Source organism: Carassius auratus, unplaced genomic scaffold, assembly GCF_003368295.1.
Source record: "Carassius auratus strain Wakin unplaced genomic scaffold, ASM336829v1 scaf_tig00003722, whole genome shotgun sequence".
NCBI lineage: Eukaryota > Metazoa > Chordata > Actinopteri > Cypriniformes > Cyprinidae > Carassius > Carassius auratus.
In genome coordinates, this window is record NW_020523541.1 from 2176 (window position 1) to 23707 (window position 21532).

General features: G+C 35.2%; 1 long non-coding RNA gene across 2 annotated transcripts; it reads right to left on the reverse strand.

Annotated features, from left to right (window-relative positions):
* Positions 1 to 8940: 8940 nt before the first annotated feature.
* Positions 8941 to 11338, reverse strand: LOC113070300 (uncharacterized). 2 transcript variants are annotated; one of them, XR_003279900.1, is made up of 5 exons: positions 11219 to 11338; positions 9745 to 9998; positions 9576 to 9641; positions 9422 to 9493; positions 8941 to 9312 (listed from the first exon to the last, which is right to left on the reverse strand). It is a non-coding gene; the product is annotated as an uncharacterized LOC113070300 (long non-coding RNA). The 2 variants fall into 2 exon arrangements; XR_003279899.1 differs by lacking the exon at positions 11219 to 11338 and having other exon boundaries at positions 9745 to 10028.
* Positions 11339 to 21532: the final 10194 nt, after the last annotated feature.

Here is a 21532-nt window from a genome sequence, read left to right on the forward strand (position 1 = left end):
CAGATTTATTAGAAATTACAAATAATAAAGTAGTGGTAACACTTAAAGTAAGTAACTATATCTTAAGATTATTAAATATAAACTATGAAAAATACTTATAAAGCATCTTAGGTAATATTCATTTTGATGGTTTTCTAATAGGTTATTAAAATCAAAAGTTGTATCTGTAAATATTACTTAATGGATCTAAACAATGCTGTATCAGAATTTACAGTCAAAACTTAAAATATTTATTTAGCAGGTTAACAAAGATATATAATAAATAATAATCAATGCTGTAACAAATGTATTGCTCATTGTTAGCTTAAGATATGTTGCACATTTACATTACCTTAAGTGTTACAAAAATATTCTGTTGAGGATTTACATATTCATCTTGATTTTCTTAGTGGGCTATATTATTAAATATTAAATCAATTAAAAATAATACAGATGTCTGCTATGTTGCCATTGACACTGCTTAGATATACAGTACTATTCACAAGCATTATACAAAAAAATGTAACTGTCCAATCAGAATCAGGTATTCCAGAGAACTGTGCAACAATCAACTGTGAAGTATTTGGCCATGTTTTTATTTCATGCTAAAATAGATAGATAGATAGATAGATAGATAGATAGATAGATAGATAGATAGATAGATAGATAGATAGATAGATAGATAGATAGATAGATAGATAGATAGATAGATAGATAGATAGATAGATAGATAAAACTACTCATAGCCCAATAAATACATAGAGTGCCAATTATCCTACTTAACTGCTTCAAACAACTGAAACCCTGGTTAAATCCAAATGGTGCTCCTTCACCATCAGTGAATTTTAATGAAGAGCCTGAAATATTTCAGCACTTACAGAGGAACCAATGTCAGCCTGCCTTTGATAATCATTTAGCTACAGAATGTAATTATAATCTATTCTTACAATGAGAGCTTTATTTGCTTTGTTTCTGGGCATCACATTACAGCATGGATTTTTCCAATATGTGTTAATTATGCAAAGAAACAGACTAAGAGCCGCATGCAGCCAGAAATCAATGACTACTTAAAGCCGAACGCATTTTAATCTGTGGCATGTCTTAAATGGCGGGCTGATCCTCCTCAGCCTCGGTTTGCCTGCAGTGTCTGAGATCCGTGCAGGCTTTGGGGCCCATTCCCTCCAAGTGACTTCCTGTATCTCATTTCCTCCTGAAGCGAGTGTGGTTTTGGCAAACGCAAATGCAGTTAATCAGATGATGAGGATTTTTCATTTCCTGTCATGCCAGTCTGGCCGCAGTAAATGCATCCATATTAATAAGCTGGAAGTGATGATTCAATAACTTAATTCCAGAGTAATAGATAGAGAAAGGCTTTACTTCTCTGTTCAGCATCTTAGATGACGCATCTGTGATCTGCTTCTTGCTCACATTTCAGAGTAGTTTAACCAGTTTAATTGGACATTTATGGGACACCATTTTCAAACAAAATGTTATAACCTATATACGCTTGGACTGATTTGGGGGCAAGAAAACACACATTTTGAAAAAGGGTTTTCTTGGTGCAAGTTTACTCCGTGTAAAATACGTTTACATCATGTACTTGCATGATTTTGCAGTCTCGACATTGCCAACTACTGTCCAGGCATGCATAATACAGTGTTTTTATTTTTTATTTTTTTAATGGATCCTTGTTAACAGGCTAATTTGGACAACGTTGTTGCTTGTATGTGAAACTTTTCGAAAACGCAAAGGAAAACTTTTCAGTTTTTCATAAATCATATCATGTGAATGTCGTTGTGTGTACTTACCCTTTGTCTCTCATGCATTTATGCAATATACTGCAGCCAAACTGAAGAAGGGAGTCCAAAGCTCACATGTCATTCCTATGCATGTGATTCACATAGTTGTAATTCATGTGTGGGTATTATGTTAATTGTGGGTGAGTGTGCAATAACACTGTATTTACAAATGACTGGAATTTATTGACACAGACATTTACCTATCAAAATTTCTATCAAAATTCAAGTTTTTGAGTCTGGAGGAGCATTTTCAGGAAGGTCCATTTTACATGCAGATTACTCAGAGTTTTAATACTGGATAGTGCTTTATTTTGCACTTTCTTTTTGCACTGTAACTACTAGTCTTAAGAGACATGATCAAATAAGTACTTTCTGTTTCCCCGCACAGAGATGGGAGAGGAAATATGCAATTGCCTCACACACTGAAGAGGGGAGAAAAACAGATGCAAGAAAAACACTGTGTACTCAGCGGGATCTGGCAGCATCCAGCTGTCTGTTTTCTGAATATAAATGGTTGAAATTATGAGTATCACTGTCTGCTGATAAATGGGTTCCTCACAGGATCCTCCTGCTTTCTGGCTTCCTCTACATATCTGAGCATTATCACCAGTAACATGTCACTGTTTTTTATTAATATGAGTAACAAAACAAAGCGAACAGAATAAGGTTTGGATGAATATTACACAGCTTTGAGAGGTCAGTACCTTAAATTTGTGCATACTAATTGATCCATTTCTAAGAACAGCTTTTAGACCAGTAAATGTAACTTGCACAATGGAGTGCTTATTTGACTTGACTGCTTTTATATTCTGCACTTTTTTTGTGTTACTATAAAAGCTCTAATTTCTCTGATAAGAACTGTTCATTAGAAATGTTGCCACCATCCTATCTCTCCTGCGTGAGTCTAGTAATGCAACACTTTCTGACATGTTCATTCACTTGGAATTACTGCTAGGAACTGTTAAAAACTGTTCACTATGTTATTTTCAATCTCAAGGGACTCAAACTGGTAAAACAAATAATAAATGCAGATATACTTAAGCACCTTTAGAAATTACTGCTGTTTTGACCTTCCTAATACTTTCTCTTTATTTATGCTAGTCTGTCAGCCCTCTCTAGTGTATGGTAAGATTGACATGCATTTTAAATTACATTTAAATACCTCAAATTCATACACTTCATTTGTCGAAAGCAGCTCACAAATGAGAAACACAACTGCATTAGCAATTGTAACATGATATGAGAAACAGGATTCCCAACAGAGCGATGTGAAAAAGCAAAGAACTCAACAAGAATGACAAAAAACAGGTGTGCACGATGAATTCTTCTTCCTGTTGATGTTTACTGGTGACTAACTCCTTAGGACTATCATCGCCATCTACTGTACTGGATGTCAAATTAACCTTACCTAGGTGATGAGTCTGAATTTTGAGAAGGATGCAAAAAGAAATGAAAAGAAAAAAAAAATTGGTGGGGGGGTGGTGGTTGGGTGTTTCATACTATCTCTAATGTGTGGAGCACTCAGAGCACATGCTCATGATAGCGCTGCGTGTTCAGCTTCTCTAAGACTTACAATTAGCTCTTCATGCTCCAGACTAGGTAGAGCATTCCCATCTACATAAATTATATTATATACCCTAAACCTAAACCCTTGCCCTTTATATAGCCCTACATATTATATATATATATATATATATATATATATATATATTTTTTTTTTTTTTTTTTTTTTTTTTTCATGGACAACCCACACTCTAAAAATGGCTGGGTTAAAAATAACCCAATTGGCAACCCAGCACTGGGTAAATATTGGACAGAACACATGCTGGGTTAAAGTAACCCAGCATGCTGGTTTACACATTTTAACCCAGCATGCTGGGTTATTGAGAAAACCCAAGATAGAGTCATTTTTACCATTTGTGGGTTTGCATTTTTATGATTCTGGGTTATTCTTGCTGGGTTATTCTCATAATTTCACTTTTGCTTAACAAAGCAATCATGGATTAATAATAATGAAGAATACAGGTTATTTAGACTGTTAAAAAATATTTTTAATGCCATCTGACATTCAAAATTTTTTTTACCAATGACAAACAACATGGAATTTTCCCTTTTTTTGTTTCCAGCAAATGCAAAATAAATAAATAAAAATCACAGAAATACAGTTGCAATAAATAAGAAAATTATTTCTGAATGACCTGTGTCTAGCTGTTTAACTATTACATTTTGAGATTTTTAGCTATTTAAATACACAGTGAAATGACATTGACAATTAACATTTTTAAATTTAAATGTAAAATCATTTAAAGATGTCCTTAAATTTATATCAAGTATATAAAGACTCCTACGTAGGTAGATGTGCACTGCTTAGGGTAGTTCAACATATAGTTCACCCAAAAATGAAAATTCTGTCATTTATTACTCAACTTCATGTCGTTACAAACCCGTAAGCCCTTCGTTCATCTTCAGAACACAAGTTAAGATATTTTCGTTGATATTCGAGAGCTTTCAGACCAGGGTGAATAATTAGTGACAATTTTCATTTTTGGGTGAACTATTGTCAAACACTTAAGCTCTGAAGCAAAGATCTACACCTCAGAGCAGTGTACTCCATTATAGAGCCTGTCTATGGAAGGACAATTTTCAAAAGGAATTGCTAATTATATTTTCAATTGCGTTTTCCACATTTGGATTGTGACAAATTGTGACAATCCAAACACAATTGCAAATCTTGAACAAAAACACTGTTTCAAAAACACTGAACAAAAATTACGGTTTCAGTTTAGTGACTGCCAAATTTCAAATGGAAAAACAAAGTCAGTTTGCAGCTGTATTTTCCATGTATTATGAGTAATAAGCCTGTCATATCGATCAAATACTGCATCATAGCAGCTTTACAGTATTGAATAGGAAAATAGTGTGTAATAATGCAAAGGGACAAAAGTAAACACTCAGTTTTCAGTTAAAGTCAATTCGTCATTGATTCAGTGATGTATCGTCCCTCTGTGCAATCAAGTGGATGATATCGCTTGATATTAATTGTCCCCAACTAAAGAAAAACAAGGAACAAAAACTCCATCGTTGACAGAATGGAGAAAAAAACCTTGGGAGAAACCAGGCTCAGTTGGGGTCAGTTCTCCTCTGACCAGACGAAACCAGTAGTTCAATTCCAGGCTGCAGCAAAGTCAGATTGTGCAGAAGAATCATCTGTTTCCTGTGCTCTTGTCCTGGTGCTCCTCTGAGACAAGGTCTTTACAGGGGATCTGTATCTGGGGCTCTAGTTGTCCTGGTCTCCGCTGTCTTCAGGGATGTAGAGGTCCTTTCTAGATGATGATCTCCATCTGGTCTGGATACGTACTGGATACGGGTGGCTACGGTGACCTTGGAATAAGAGAGAAACAGACTAATGTTAGCATAGATGCAACATAAGAACAAGTACATGAGGTTTTATGAATTACCATGTCTGTTTTTTCACTGTGTCGCACATGTTACCTGCCAAAACTCAAATGGAATCTTTAGCATCTGTATTTAAAATGCCTCACATTGAAAACTGTCAATTTTTGTCAGAGGTGGGACCATACTATGGAGAGTGTTTGTATTGGGAGGTGACGTCACTCAAAGACAACTGTGCAAAATTCTTTGAACAATGGAGGTTAAGGCACTACTAAAGGCAGCTGCCGCTCCGAGAGATGCGTGTTAAAGAACAGACAGTGCAACCCGGATCTCCCTATATTCTTGGCACCTCACACAATAAATAATTCTGTCATTTTACCCCAAATGCAGCTACTATCCCCTGCTAACAGTTAGATCCACATGGTACTATTGGTCAATATTCATCATTAACCAAATGCTTTTCACCGGAGGCATAAAATATAGGGTAATATGCAACTAGGTAAATAAGAGTAGAACTGCAATGTTGTTTGCTGACGTGCATCAGAGTGCAAACAGTGAGAGATTTGGGGTAAAAACTACAAAATATCTCCCAATACAAACATGCCCCATAGTATAGTCCCACCCTTGACACAAATTGACAGCTTTCTGTGTAAGGCATCTGAAATACAAATGCTTTTCAATTGAGTTTGGACTATTTCACAATGTATATGTCCACATGTGGAAAAATACAATTAAATATACAATTTGCAATTCCTTTTGAAAATAGTTCAGAATATCCTTACCTGTCCATTGATTATGATCAATGCCTGAGAGATCTGCTGGCATTTTTAAATCGCCACGACAACTGGATGGGGTTTTGTGGACTCTGCTCAGTTAAGGAATTTCATGTTTGTTCCAACCTTTAAAATAAAGTTGAAAAAAAAAGAAAAAATACAAATTGTTTTAATAACAGTGATTCAGTTCAATTAACTGTGTGAAGTTAATCATGAAATTGACCCATCATGATTATGAGTTAAATTCACCTATGAGTTGGTCTACAGAAGCAGAATATGATATAGTGATTGGCTGAAAGGTGTGCTTTCAAACTGTCTAATCAATGGGATGTTCCAGTTATTATAAATCACAGTTTTATGTTAATATGCTGGCTATGACTATATCAAACACACACAGTCACTGGCACAGATAAGGGAGATCACACTGCATGTGCGCACACAGACATTTCTATGACAAGTCACGTAGGTAAAACAGTCCATATATAAAAACTTATAGATGTAGCAAAGTGATAAGGACAAGTCAAAAACACGATCTGGAAAATTAATAAATTAGGTACATTCTGGTGCAGCTTTAACTATAGCACGAAATAAAAATATATTTGCGTTTAAGTTACGTGAGGGTTAACGTTAGTTGATTATCACAGACAAACAATTATGTAAAATGTATAATAAACAAGAACTTACCGTTAGACGCCTCAATAAGACTGCACTCGACCAGTTTTTCTCTCACAAATGTATCCATGCGCTTTTCTGACAGGAAAAAAAACACATTTTGAATTATAATTTGTATGTAAAAAGACTTTATAAACCACAAAAGCATCAAATCACTTCACTAACGCGGCCAGCGTCACTCGCTGTGCGTGCGCGTACTTTGAAATGCCCTGAGACGTCGATTCTTTTCCGGGAATCACTTTGTTCGAGAATTACTGAACCGGTTTACTTGAACTGGGTCGTCGGTTCTTTTAGACCTGCGGTCCGAGTATATTGTACGTAATTTGTATGATTTAAATGTCGATATGGACAACTGCAGGCGTTTACATTAGAGCAGAAAGTCGTATTCACTTTTTGAACTCATTTGACTCACTTAAATATCAAATTCGCTTTTCAGTGTCAGAAACTACTTTTTCCTCTATTTTTACAGGTATTCGCATATTTCAGCCATCAGTCACTTTCTGAAACCTAATAAAACTTTATTAATCTGTCGTCTCAGATAACGTTACCTTAACACGATTATGCGAGTCGCGTAAGGTAGGTTGGCCGTTTGAGGTAAACTGTTCATCATTTAACGTAAATAATGTCAAGTAGAGTTGTGACGTTCGCGAACGAACCGATTCTTTTGAACGGCTCATAAACATGAACGATGGGAGCCGAGTCGCGACTGGAGAGGAGCCGTTCTTTCTATCGTTCTTTTTTCCTATACGTGTTTCACACAGATTCATACAAATGAGCTCCGCCAGGAGACAGAACAGTTATAGGGGGAGGGGCGCACCCAGCGCAGGCCAACCCTTTATAGCGTGATGATATTAGTTATTAGTTGTGCATGCATTTACATTGCATTTTGTGTTCATTTAAAACTTATTTTAAAATCATTCAAAATGTTCTTTTGTGATACTGTACTTGTATAGAAATGTTTCACTAAAAGCTGTTTTCCACAGACATTCATTGCAGCCCACTTTGTTATTGTTCATTGACTTGAAGGGGCTGAAGTCCTATTTGCAAAGTTTACAGTAGTAATAGTATGTAGTATGTAGACATTTCCATTTTATTTATTCTAATTTTATCTACTTAAAAAAAAAATTAGTTTTCTATCAAAATGTTCTTGTGTGATAATGTTCTTGTGTGGAAGTGTTTGTAGTAAAAGCTGTTTTGCACAGAAATTCATTGCAGCCGGCTTTGTTTTTTATGTTTATTTGTGAGTAGGTATTGTATGAATGACATAAGTCAACGTAGTTTTACACACACACACACACACACACACACACACTTTGTACTAAAGGTAAATCAAAATAATGATGTCACTGTCTAAGCAGAGGGATTTGTGCAACCCTATGGAATATAGTCGACACATGAGAAATGAGTTAATAATCAATATTTCAGAATGATTAAAACTCAGATATTGGTGTGTGATATCTGAGCTTTAATTATTTGACTACAAATCTCACCTCATAATACCTCCCAGTGATTATTTCCAGGATAAACTGAGATGCTCCCAAGCTGGCTTCTTCAAACTGACTAAATATTTAAAAAGAGCCAAAAGAGCCATTCTTTTGAACGGCTCTTTGAAAGGAACGGATCGCGAAGATCCGGATCCCCTCAAAGAGCCATAAATCCCATCACTAATGTCAAGAGGGTCTGGCTGCAGACATATGGGCGAGTGGAGCTCCACTCAAGAGCGGAAATACGTCACCTCCACTAGCGACGCCGCCGCCATGTTGGACCGGGCCACACTTTCCGTAGAATTACGTCGCCTCCACTAATGACGCGGCCGCCATGTTGGTCCGGGTAACACTTTACGTAGAGTGGAGCTCCATTTAAGAGGGAAAATATGTCACTACCACCAAACTTTCGTTTTGTATTACTTGTTATATACACGTATAAAGGGTGCTTTGCCAGTTATGTCACCTCTTTGTACGTAATGTTAATATGTTCTGTACTTTTATCTTTGTTACTTTTACCTAGTAGAAATAAAAAAATATATATATACTAATCTTTTACGGTTTATGACAAAACAGCATTTTTTTTATCCCCCCCCCCCATCCCCATCAATTTGCACTACAGACATCAATTTGTTCAAGTTTGTTTTACCAGTGTACAACTGCCAATGTAACATTCCATACATTTTAGAAAGTTAACCTTATGTTTTTAATATTTAGCAGTGAAAAATAAATGAAATATTAAATAAATTATTAAAATAATACCTCAACCAGAATTATGTGTGTTGAATTTTGTATTTTAATCAAAATAACAACATATACAAAATAACCACAGTAAAATAATGAAGAATAACTTCCACAATTTAGAAGTTTTAATGGTTTTTGAGTAATAATAATAATTAACACATCTTACACTACATTGAAAACACATGAACTTGCAAGTGACCATAATTGTTACTGTAATAACACAATGTGTTCACACGCACGCACACTTTACTCTTCAAGACCTCCATCGTCTGTGAAGCAATCCCAGCTACAGTAGCCAGGGTGGTCATCTGAGGAGTAAAACCCCAAAAGCACTCCTTGTTGGCCATTTTCCTGGTGACCAGCCCCACAGTCTTTGTGAAGCTGGCTGCACTGTAGGTGACTGCACCTAGAGATGATGTACGGCTTTCTGTACTTTAGATAGTGTCTCTTTAAATATCTTCACTGCACCTGTTCAGTATCAACAAAAAAAAAGTTTAATGTTAAGGAAATGGAAGAGAGTGAGATTATTTAGCCTAATTGTTATAGACACAAAAACAAGAGGGTTGACCACACTTACTGAAGTCACCATCAAGCCAGTTGAGTGTGGCTCCTGTTAAATATGCTCCTGACTGACAGTGTTGTTAAATCTCTGGCATGAACAATTACGTCAGATGGGTCAAGTTTAATTACAATACTGACATTTCATTATCATTAATGTTAAAGCAATTTACTTGTTGCTGAAGGTGCCTGGGCCACCACAGTTGTGCTTTGTTGTTCTGATGCATCTGATTGCTGGGCTGGGGACACAAAGAAGACATGAGCACAGCAAAACTGGAATAATACTAAGTCTGTGTGCTGACGTTAGGTAAATTCAACACAGAATAGTACTGCATCATTCACCTATGACAGTCCCATAGCAGACAAGGTGATGGTGCTCAGAAGTTTCAGTCTCTATTTGTGGAGGTGTTATGAGGATGGATAACACTTGATATACATTTGATCGGAAACAAAAAAAGTAAAACAATAGAATAACAGAACAACAAAATAGAAAAAATAAATATGTTAATGTCACATGTAAAAAGACCTTGACTTCTAAGGTGGCAACATACATTTAAAATGTAAAGAGTGCTGCATCTTCTATGCCAATCCTATCCCTGGAAGTGAATGAAAAATTAAATATGAAAACAACCTCCTCATATGACCTTTTTAAAATTATACAACAAATGCTAAAGGAATACACATACAAAACAATCGTGTCCTTTCATTATTCACTACGTTATTTTACCACAAGCCACCAAAAACTAAGTTACATCTATGCTATCCATCATGTACTAAAGGTAAAAATTTAAAGAGCAAACAATTAACAAATAAGTTTATCAGAAATGTATTATCCAAACTTTACTTCCCCAGTCAACTGAAAAGAAAGTATGTTCTTCAAGAATTTATTGAAGAAGAGGCAAAGAAAATAAGGAAGCTTTATTTTACTTATCCAGTTCTTCCTAAAGCCAAAGAAGTAACATTTAAAATTCTAAAGGACATTTATCCATCTAATCACTTTCTACAAGAAAGATTTAATTGGGAGAACAATTCATGCGAGTTCTGTGAGAAAGACATTGAAACTGTTGATCATATGTTTTTGAAATGTGAATCTGTACAGACTTTTTGGCTGGAATTTCAAAATTGGCTTCATTTCAAACAGATATCAATAGACCCTTTGACTGTGATCTCAGTTAAGGTTGGAGTATTGTTGAAGGAAAAGATCCTAGACTTTTTGATAAATAACTTAATTACTTTGTGCAAATACTAGATTCATAGATAAGTAGATAAGTACGTTTTTAAAGGTTAAACCTCACTTCAGCGGATGGAAGAATGAACTAAAGATATTTGTAAAATGTCTCTTCATTACAGGACTGACAGGAACGCCCAGAAACTCTTGTATGCTTTGAACTTGTTTTTGTTGTTAGAATAAGACCCTAAGACATCTTTCTTTTTCTTTCCGTCATTTATTCTGTTTTATCGTATGGTGTGATTATTGTTATTTGTTATTTTTTTCCATCTTTTTTCTTTCTATTTGGCTGTATCAACACTAATTATATGTGTTCAGTTGTTGAAATGTGGCGTAAAGGTTTGTAATTGAACTTGATAACTTAATAAAAAAACACATTGGACAGACACATTGATCTATAAATTACTATATGTGGTGTATATATGATCAGTGGCCAGACATCAACATTGCTCGCGATATAAATCTATAAATCCATAGTGTTTATTAATTCTTTTGTTAGTAATTTCACATAAGCCCTATGCGTTTTTCTTACACTGCACGTTACAACAGCGTCAGTTCACAATTTTAGCGATACAGAGATAAAATTACCTGAGTTTAAGTTTGAAGTACTCCCCGCGACGCCATCTTGATGTTTTCAAGTGGAGGTGACGTATTTCCGGTTTGAGAGTGGAGCTCCACTCGCCCATGGTCTGCAGCCAGACCCTTCTCAATAATGTTGGCCTGTAGACGTTTAACAGTATTGTTGCTGCAAAAAAAAGTTATAATTCTGCCAATTTAAAATAATTATTATTGAAAACATTAAATAAACTTACCTTAAAACAGTTGAAAGCCGTGGCTTTGCCCCGTTGTTCTTCCAAAGTGACAGTTGTAGAGCGATTTAAACATCTTCAAGGCACGTTAAATAACCCAGCGCTGGCCTGAAACAACCCAGCGACGCAACCCAGCAGGTTTAACCCAACACCTGGTAAATTGAAACTACCCAAAAGTGTTTAAAAATAAATTAAATAACCCAACAAAATGACCCAACAGACTCAACCCAGCATTTTGGGTTAAAAAATAACCCAGCCGTTTTTAGAGTGCATTTACTCTTTTTCAGTGCTAATACTGTATGCTGGAATATGAGCAGTCATTTATTCCGTCATCATCTGGGTGCTGATAATGCACGCGCACAGGTGAGACCTGCACAGCACACATTGATATCTGTGTTTAAACTAAACTCATTTAAGCTTTGTCAGTTTAAACATTTGAGCCAAAGGACACAAGCTTGCGCGCATGAGAAGATTTGTGTGCGCGCTCATCTGACAAACACGTGCCTCAGAACGCGCAAATATTAAGCTCTCTTTGAAGTATAGTGTTAAAAAAGGACAAATTCACACAAAAAATTTCAAAATGCCCATCTTGGTAAGTATCCTACAGTAGACATAGCCGGCTGAACGTTAACCTACTATACCAGTGCACTGGATCAGTGCATTCTCTTACACTGACAGTATTTGTATTGATTGAACAACAACAACAAATAAATCACTCAAAAACTTATTTTAACTTTAACAAAGAATCATCTTTCATTTGTACAGTCCAATATGCAATGCTGTTTTACATTTAATTACTTTATTCAATTTCTGTACAAACTAATGCTTGATCTACCTAAAAAAATATAAATAAAAACACAGAAAATTACTGTTTATTTTATTTGTATTTTTACTCTATAGTATTTATTTGTGCTGTTGCTTGTAGTTAGATTTTTTTATTATTATTATTTGAAAGTATAGTTTTTCCATAAACGTAGCACATACCGAACTGTACCGAAACCGTGACTCTAAAACCGTGAAACAAACCGAACCGTGAAAGTTGAAACATTCCACCCCTAATATATATAAATATGTGTGTGTGTGTGTGTGTGTTTATACCTGTCTATCCATTAAACCTTTTCATAATCCATTAAACAAATCTTCATACATCATTCCCTCTTCCCCAAAGTGACTAACTAATATATTATAGTATACACTATATTTACCACACCTATAAAGCACATGGAATACATTTTCAGGTACACCAACACATCGCATATCCCATTTTCATGCAAACCCACAAGTGCCAATGCTGATTTCCACTCTTAATCTAGACAGCCACACCTCTTCTTTCCTATTTCTTCCCTGACAATGTATCTTCCCTACTGTCTGTTTAATACTATAACACCAACTCCCTATACTGCTGTTATACCATCTAATTTGTCATTTATGTATTAACTTTTTATTTAAGATCTATTTTTGCCTCTTTTTTTCCCATGGGTAGGCTACTTTAACATCCACCTCCTTGTCTACAGTTTTTTTTTTTTTTTGCTAATTTATCAACAACTTTATTACCAGATACCCCAACATGTGCTGGCTACCAACAAAAATACACCATAATTCCATTTTATTTTAATCTGTATAAATATAGATATACTCCCATTAATAAATCTTCTCTGTCTGATCTTGCAGGTGCCTTCATAATAACCAATTAACCACACCAAGCTTGAGAAAAAGGTTAGTGTTCACATTTGAAGGCAAGGCCATTGTATTTGTTGACCACAGACAGCTTTAAATAGAGCATGAGACCCTGTTACTATGCTGTGGCACTTCCGAACATGCTGCTACTTTTTAATGTGGAGATACAGGATAAGACTATAATCAACATCAGAAATATCATTTAATGACTTTCAAGACACACCACTTTAAAAATCACAGTTATCAGTCTGTGCATATGACTAATAATCATGCATACTCTTATGATATTGCTTATGCAGATAAGCACTATCCAGATGTTTTTTTAAAAGATTCACTCATATTGGTTGACAAAAATCTGTAAATTAATTTTCAAAAGCTTAAACTTGCTATCTTAAAGCATCATAGAGATTAGTGAAGAAACCATAGATAATTGTGATATCTGTAATTACATTAGAAGTGTTAAAAAATATAAACCAAAAACTGTACATTGTAAAAAATGTCCTTGTAAATTAACGGTAATAAACTCGCAACAGGGTTTCCTGAAGTGTACCATCATTTTACAGTTTATTATTGTATTCTGAATTACGTTTTTTTTGTAAATGAGCGTCAACTTGAAATTAAATCCATGTATATAAAACTTTCACTGAAACTGTGCATCAGCTAGCCTTTGGTTACCCCTCCCCCACCCATCATGTGTGCATTTATGGTAAGACACCGTAATTTTAGAAAACAGTTCAGTACTGTAAATTTACTGTAAATTTTTTTTTTTTTTTTTTTTTTTTTTACAGTTGTATAAGTTATAAAACATAAACTGTATGTTACAAACAGGGTCAAAATATGTCTGATATTCAGCATGCTTTATATTTATTTAAATTATTTTGGTGTGTGTATTTTTAAGTAATAAATGAACTACTACTAATAATAATTTTTGAAAATAATAAGTAAAGAAAATTAAGCAGCACAACTGTGACGAGTGGGGCGGGGCCGAGAGATGTGGGAACGAGCGAGGCCGGTAGAGTGATTGGGAAATCCACGACACCTGCACCCCACCGCCGGTCTCGAGTCCCACAGAGGAGATGGAAGGATATAAAACTGGAGCGACGATAGTGAAGGACGAGAGAGGACCAGGCCTGGGTCTTATTTTATGTTTTGCTTTTTATTTATGTGCACCAGTCATCCGTGAGGGGCTGGTGCGCTGTTTTTTTTTTTTTTTGGAATTATTAAAGTTTCATTTGATTGTCCGCCGGTTCCCGCCTCCTTCTTCCCGACCATTATGGAGTTTTTATCATTACAACAACATTATAATAAAAAAAAGTGTTTTGAGCACCTAATCATCTGATTAGAATAATCTCTGAAGGATAATGTGACACTGAAGACTGAAGTAATGGTATATGAAAATTCAGTTTTGCCATCACAGGAAAATTACATTTTAAAATGTATTAATTTTATTAATATTATTATTATTTTGATTACAATATTTCACAATATTAATTTTTAACTGTTTTTGACCAATAAGAGACTTCTTTCAAAAATCTTACTGACGCAAACTTTCAGCTTTTAGTGTATAGGTTTATTTTCAGTACTTTTCCAGTGTCCAGAATAAAATTTCCATAGTTGGGATATACAGTTTCAGACATAGCATTACATTACTTTTACAGAGGACCTGAGTTATAAATCCAACACAAATACTAGTTAATTACCGTTCCATTGCATCAGACTTTACCTCACTGGAGAAATGAGGCTCAACTTCCATCACACTTGAAGTCAGTTTTCATTATTAGTCATAAATGAGATTGAAAGAAGTGATGTCATTCTAGTGGGCATAACCTCAGACTGCTGATTAAGGCATTGCTGACACTTCCTCTGAAATTGATGTGAGCAGCTAGACTGAGCTAAATTCCCTTGGTGGTCTTTGCACTGTAAATGCACAAGCTTTCTATTTTATCCATGATAGTTCACATGGTTTCTTACAGCTCTAAGAAAGACACAAGACTGTGAGATAAACTTAAACCCATCTGCCAGTGGTACTCTCACTTTAATTACACTGGTCTTCAGCCAACTGTATTCATTTCCAGAGAGTGTAAATTTCCATAATGTGAAACATCCCATAACCACAGAGACTGGGGAAGTTTAATGAACCTTAGGAATTACAACAGCTATGGCCATAGAGTTACCTGGCCATACCAATATTAAACACAGGCTTATGTCCCCAGTGAGACAGTTCAAGGAAAAGCAAAGCAGATTAAATACTTTCAATATGCAAAAACGTCGCCTTCAGGCATAAATAGGTAGAAAGGCATTATATTGTTATCTGCTAAAAAATGAAGCAATTATGGTGCCGCCAGTGGAGTAACATTCTAATAAACTAATGCTCTCCCTTCTGCTTCTCATTGGATTTTAATGTCCACAAGTCACTACAATAATAAAATCTACCCCTGAAGTAACACAAACTCTGTCCCAAATAATAAAAAAATAAAACTAAATAATAATAATAATAATCACTTTTTTATACTAGTTATGCAAATTCATTTTTGGAAACCAGTTAATGCCAGTTAGCATTTAACAAGTGTTAGTGCTGCAGGGCAGCAAAATAACTAATGGGAATTCACAAAATATAATTTGTTCAATCGTTGTGTACTTCTCAATAATATCTGAACCTTTCATTGTATGAAGTTGTCTCAGGGCAAAAAAACACACGTTCTTCACTTTGCCAACACATGATGCATACAAGATGAAAACTAAGTGGTTAATAATAAGTAAATGACTTTGAATAAATCACTAAATAGCTTTCTTTTGGTCACATTACAACCTAGCAGACTTTAAAAAATCTTATTGTTGCATGGTGAATTTTGTGAAGGATAACTACACTAAAATAGGTTATTTGTTTATTTATTTTTGTGGTTTAGTTGGTTATTTTAGTAGTGTTTATTAAACCTAATTTTAGGTTTAATAAACGATAACTGTAAATTAATTTGTAAAACAAAATAAAATAAATAATAATAATAGTAATAATAATTATAATAATAAAAAGCAAAAAAAAAGTGATGGGATTTTAACTTTATTTTTAGTATTTATTTATTTTTAATTTTTTTTAGATGCAGTTTATTCACACAATAATTCATAATTTGAGAAGCTGTTGAGTTTTCAATCAAAAAAGATTACATAAGTGGCAATGTATAACCAAATAACTACTAAATTAAGAGAAAGGCAGCCACTGAATCTGAGTCCAATGAAATCGCTGGGGAAATCTTTTGCTCTACTCATAACCTCTGATTCAGTAATTACAGCAGATCAATCTTTGACACAATTAAGTGTCACAATCTAACAGAAAATGTTTCTAGATAGAGGAAATCAATCTTTGCGTAACTATCTGAAACTGCTGAGAGGCCATTTCTATCAAACACATTGTAAACAAAATGCTAAGTGAGAGGTGCAGATGATGTCACATTAAAAATATCCATTCGAGCCTCAAAAGTATCAGTTCCCAAACAACTGAAGAGCTCAGTGTTGACCGTCCCCTCATTGAACGACAGAGGGAGGCACAGAGAGAAAGACGAGGAAAAGAGATGCTTTGACGAGCTGTCATAGAACAATGTGTCAACTACACGGCTGCTTTCCATTGATGCTAATTACAGGTGACAGGGCTAAGTACAAGGCTTTACACATGATAACCATGGCTCTTGAGGAAGTTCTACAGTCAGGCTGACAACCACCATTATGCATGCCGGGATTTTGTCAGGATTCACTGATGAAGATGGCCACTCAAAGAAAAACAGGAGAAAGGACATACAGTACTAAAAGTATTGCCTGCAAGTAAAAAGCTTGATAGATAGATAGATAGATAGATAGATAGATAGATAGATAGATAGATAGATAGATAGATAGATAGATAGATAGATAGATAGATAGATAGATAGATAGATAGATAGTAGGTAGGTAGATATGTGCTATTGTTTAGTTTGATGTACAAAATAAATAAACAAGAACATGAATTTCTTAAGTAAAAATTCCAACACTTCCAATAAACCATAAACTTTCAATTCCAACAAAATAACATTGCCACCTGTATTTAAATACTATGTAACATTCAAATTAGACTGGAGATCTCTTTAATATGTAATTTTTATTTTCCTGAACAACAGTACCCTTCGACTAAGGAGCCTGGAAACATACCTGGCCTTAAAAAATAACAAAATAAATAATTGCTCATAACACGCTAATACAATTTAATACAGTATTTTAAATGTATGTACATGCAACCAAAAAAAATCATTAAAATGGTCATAAGCGATATTGTACACATTTAATTCTTGGCTGTTGATTCAAGGGACACATTCCGCACACATTCACTGCACTGTAAAAAATTCTTGTTGTTTTTACAAAAACTTTTTGGCAGCTGTGGTTGCCAGAATAATTTTGTAAAAATACAGAAAACTGTAAACACATTTACGTCAAAAACTGATAATTTTACAATATAAAGCTGTAATTTACAAACAAGAAAATGTGAATATAAACCAGTAAATTCAACAACACACAAAATTAAATCTGTTTTGTACCTTGAAAATACTGACAACCACCATAATAATAAAGATGGTACTGTATAAGAGAAAGCCACATGAAGTATCAAAGTTCATCACAAGTAGCTTCACCACAAGCAGAAGTATATATTAACATATAGAAGGTGCACATTTATGGAAACACAAAACACCATCATGGTAACACACGTGATACTTAAATAATGCAAAAAACTTTCATTAAGCAACAGAAGATGTAACATAAAGCTCAAATGTACATAACTGATAACAGGAACTATTTAAAAACATGATTATTTAAACAAAATACTTTCAAACGTGGAGTGTCACGCAGGGAATTCTGGGAATATCAGTTTACAGTTTTAGACTGTAAATTATACATTGATTTGTTCTTTTTTTACTTCTAAAAGCTGTATAATTAACAGAATTTTACTGTAAATTTACATTAAATGCTTTGTTAGATCTTTTACAGTTTTTCCCTGTATATAGTACGGGAACTTACTGTTAACCTATTATCAGTTTTTTTCCGTAGCGTTTTTACAAAATTTTACAGTTAAAATTACACTTATTTTTTTACAGTGTGGCGTGAAGTTGATTTCAAAAAAGATAATTTAATCTCTTTAATATCTCAATTTTGCCACGCAATGAGATCAAATGAACAGCAAAAATATACTATTACTTTACTATCCTACAGTACTTCTCAGATAATATTGACATCTTTACATCTGTGATCAAAAGTCAGACATTTCAATCTAAGTTCAAACACCACATCACATTCTATTCACATTATTTGTAATAACTTCTATACCTTTACTGTGTCAACAACCATCTAATTTTTGTATTTTCATTTATTTATATGAGAAACATTTAAGAAAGAATACACAGCAAATGTCTTAATGTTTTTTTGTTTTTTTTTGCTTGTTTGCTGTTTGTTTGTTTTCCCCCACATATAAAAGCTTCAGGAAAAGTTTACCCCAAAATGTAAATTTGCTGAAAATGTACTCACCTATCCAAGATAAGGATGAATTTGTTTCTTCTTCCGAAAAGATTTGCAGAAATTCAGCAGTACATCACTTACTCACCAATGGATCCTCTGCAGTGAATGGCCGCTGTCAGAATGAGAGTCCAAACAGCTGATAAAACATCACAATGACATGCAAGTAATCCCCTCAACTCTAGTACATCAATTAATGTCTTGGGAAGTGAAAATATGCATGTTTGTAAGTTCATCTAAATCTCGGTTGGTCTGAGAGCAAATATTATTTTTTTGGTTAACTATTCTTTTGAATTAAAATGTACTTTTAAATGAACATTCTGATACTACGACTCCTGTCCAGAGAGCAATCTTTCAGCAAATGTTTTTCTTCTCAGTTTTCAGTAAATCTTGTCAGAACTACTTCTAAGCTTACTTTGGTCATCAGATGTCAAACATGGGTTGTACACCCAAGTTTTTTCTCCCTGGTAACTGTAGCAGCATTGATTGATAACACTGGTTCAGAACAGCTACATCATGTACAGCTGTGTGTTGTCTCATGCTTGTTTATAGCACCTTGCTTTTGTGGCTACTCTGTTCGCCCTCTAGCAGGCTCTCACCATAGCTGATTCAGTCCATATGAGATGTGAATGCCTTGCATATCCATGCCATAAGATAGAATGAGCTCAGGGATTGACTAAATATTACAATTACTCTAAATACTCTAGTAATTGAGGTGTAACAAATCTGCATTAATAAGGAAAACCGGAACACTTCCCATAACACACAATGTAATTGCTACATCGATAGAAGAATGGCATCTGTGCTAACATTAGTGTAGTGAACTAACAGGCAAACTTCAATTCCAAGTACCAGTTTATGGCAGGGCCCCTCTCTAACTGACGGTGTGGAGGGAGATGTGCCCCACTGTGATTGGAACCTGGAATTTTATTGCAGATTTCGTCTGGTCAGAGGAGAACATGGCCCCCCAACTGAGCCTGGTTTCGCCCTCGTTTTTTTCTCCGTTCTGTCACCGATGTAATTTTGGTTCCTTGCTGCTGTTGCCTCTGGCTTGCTTAGTTGGGGAAACTTCGTTTGCAGCAATATCGTTGACTTGATTGCAAATTATTGCACAGATACTATTTAAACTGAACTGAGCTACATGATGGCATCACTGAATTCAATGATGACTGCCTTTAACTATCATTTTGCATTATTGACACACTGTTTTCCTAATTAATGTTGTTCATTTGCTTTGACTCAATCTGTTTGGTTTAAAGCGCTATATAAATAAAGGTGACTTGACTTGACTTGAGGTGGGAATTGGTCATCTCATTTGATATACTCATAACCGCACCTTGAATGATGTGTTATCCAAAAATCACAACGCCATTGGTGACGCGAGTCTCACTTACTACATTAGTCGGTTTCTCTCTTATTCTGAGGTCACCATAGCAACCAGATCCAGTCCATATCCACATCAGATGGTTACTGCAGGACCTCTACAGCCCTGAATGTCACAAGAGACTAGGATGAATAGATGAGCCCCAGAGACAGATCCACAGTCCAAACCTTGTCTCCTAGACGGCCACCGGGACTTAGCTGTACGTGATCTTGATTACTGTAAATCACAAAGTCAGCTAAAACTGTATGTTTCCATGTTTTCTCAAGCAAAGCAAATTTTGAAAACCCACATCTTATGTCATCTCTAATACATTAAACCACATACTCAGTTAAAGAAGTCACCACTTACACTGCCATATACTGTAGCATGGTACATTTTACTGGGATAACATTTATACTGTAGCTATGCCCATTATACCTTAGATGTTTCAATAGAGCGTTTAGTTGTTCTATGTATATTAAAAGTAAAAAAGAGATGTTTTAAAGGGGAATACTAATTAGATTGTACATTATTATGTTATCAATATTTATACCAAACAAAACACATAATCTAGCTACACTTATCTCGGGCCAAGATAATTTAGAAATTGCACTCTTTGTTGCACTAATTAAAATTTTACAGCCATAAAATACATTTATCTTTAATTGAATCTACTTAAGCCTCTCTTGCCCCACTAGAAACAGTACTAGATATTCTGGTTCTGCCAACAAAAAAGATGAAAGCAGCAGCTGGGAACACAGGGAATATTATCATATATAGGGTTTGCTTAACATCTGGCTCTAATAAGCAACTTATGCAGTCCCATTCTTTTTCTTTTTATTTGCGTATGATGGAGAAATTAGTTCCTGTCCATCAAACCCAATGGAACTGTCAGAACCAACGAAATAGTCCATTTGTTAGTGGACATACTTGCACACTGCATTCTACACCAGTTTTAAAACAGAGGGGGGTGAAGTGGGCCATAAATCAATATACATTGGACACAGTCCATTTCCCACCCCAGCAGCTGTCCAGAGCTATACTTTGTGAAATAAACCGATGGGGGGGTGTGAAGTCACAACAACCCAAAATAAGTGGCTAGATGGATTTCACAAAGAAAAGGTCCACCACGTGTCATCATACTGAAATCATACATTTTACCATGATGTACAGAAGACACCCACTAAAATGTTATTTAGTGGCACAATAGTTTAACCAAGAAATCACTTTCAGTGGTGGGATGGTGGGCGGGGTTCACTTCCATGCCCTTGGGTCTGACGGTAAGTGGCAATCTACATGACTTCACCACCAACTCCATGATTTCCTCGAAGCTCCCCCAAGGTCCCTTCCCAGAAAACTGCTCCTTAGTGGTAGTGTTAAGACTAGCATATAGAAATGCGGTTTATAGTGACCCGATCTGTCCCTCTCACTGTCTCTGTGAAAGGCGACATTGATAAAATGAGGATTAATCAGAGTGTCTGCTATGTACATTAGCCAAAGTAGTGGCGACCAGGCCCTTTGCTCCTT